The sequence below is a fragment of the Mandrillus leucophaeus genome, unplaced genomic scaffold (assembly GCF_000951045.1).
Source record: "Mandrillus leucophaeus isolate KB7577 unplaced genomic scaffold, Mleu.le_1.0 Scaffold215, whole genome shotgun sequence".
Lineage (NCBI taxonomy): Eukaryota > Metazoa > Chordata > Mammalia > Primates > Cercopithecidae > Mandrillus > Mandrillus leucophaeus.
Window position 1 is genome coordinate 1,268,451 of NW_012102199.1, and position 1,317 is coordinate 1,269,767.

Genomic DNA, 1,317 nt, shown 5'->3' on the forward strand with positions numbered 1-1,317 from the left:
TTCAGATAGTTTGCCTATTTTTTAAAAGGATTATTTTGAGGTAATTTTTTTTTTTTTTTTTTTGCTATTAAGTTCCCTATGTATTCTAATTACTAATCCCTTGTCAGATGGATAATTTGCAAATATTTTTTCTCATTCTGTAGGTTATCTCTTCACTTTATTGATTTGTTTCTTTGCTGTGCACAAGCTTTTTGGTTTCATGTGACCCCATTAGTCTATTTGCTTTTGTTGTCTGTGCTTTTGAGGTCTTACCCAAAAAATCCTTGCCCAGACCAATGTCCTGAAGTGTCTTCCAAATATTTTCTTCTACTAGTTCGAAGTGTCATGTCTTGCACTTAAGTCTTTAATCTACTGTGATGGTTAATTTTGAGTGTCAACTTGCTTGGATTGAAGGATGCAAGGTATTGTTCCTGGGTGTGTCTGTGACGGTGTTGTCACAGGAGATTAACATTTGAGTCAGTGGACTGGGAAAGGCAGACCCACTCTCAATCTGGGTGGGCACAATCTAATCAGCTGCCAGCACAGACAGAATAAAGGCAGGCAGAAAAACATGAAGAGACTAGACTGGCTTAGCCTCCCAGCCTACATCTTTCTCCCTCACTGGATGCTTTTTGCCCTTGAACATCAAAATACAAGTTCTTCGGCTTTGGGACTCAGACTGGTTTCCTTGCTCCTCAGCTTGCAGATGGCCTACTGTGGGACCTCACCTTGAGATCATGTGAGTCAATATTCCTTAATAAACCCCCCTTTATAGATACATCTATCCTACTAGTTCTGTCCCTCTAAAGAGAACTGACTAATACAGATTTTGGCACCAGGAGTGGGATCCATACATCTATCCTATTAGTTTGGTCCCTCTAGAGAACCCTGACTAATACAGATTTTGGTACCAGGAGTGGGGTTCCTACATCTATCCTATTAGCTCTGTCCCTCTAGAGAACCCTAACTAACACATCTGTCTTGATTTTATTTTTGAATAGGGTGAGAGATAGGGGTCTAGTTTCATTCTTCTAAATATGAAGACCCAGTTTTTTTCAGCACCATTTATTGAAGAGACTGTTTTTTTCTAACTGAATGGTCTTTGCACCTCTGTCAAAAATTAGTTGGCTCTAAATTCGTGAATTTATTTCTGGGTTCTCTGTTCTGTTCCATTGGTCTATGCATCTCTTTTTATACCAGTACTATATGGTGTTGGCTGTAGCATTGTAGTATAATTTGAAGTTGGCAGTGTAATATTTCCATCTAAGTTCTTTTTTCTCAGGACAGCTTTGGCTATTTGGGGTCTTCTGTGATACCACATGAATTTTAGAATTTTTT

General features: G+C 38.7%; 1 protein-coding gene and 1 pseudogene across 2 annotated transcripts in view; both read right to left on the reverse strand.

Annotated features, from left to right (window-relative positions):
* LOC105540101 (phylloquinone omega-hydroxylase CYP4F2) overlaps positions 1-1,317 on the reverse strand; it is a 36,244-nt gene that overhangs the window by 29,302 nt on the left and 5,625 nt on the right. The window contains exon 2 of the mRNA XM_011980590.1: positions 867-871. The gene's annotated coding sequence lies outside the window, so the exon portion shown is untranslated. The remainder of the gene's footprint in view (positions 1-866; positions 872-1,317) is intronic.
* The window catches only part of LOC105540130, a 15,881-nt pseudogene that overhangs the window by 8,642 nt on the left and 5,922 nt on the right, over positions 1-1,317 (reverse strand). The window lies entirely within an intron of this gene.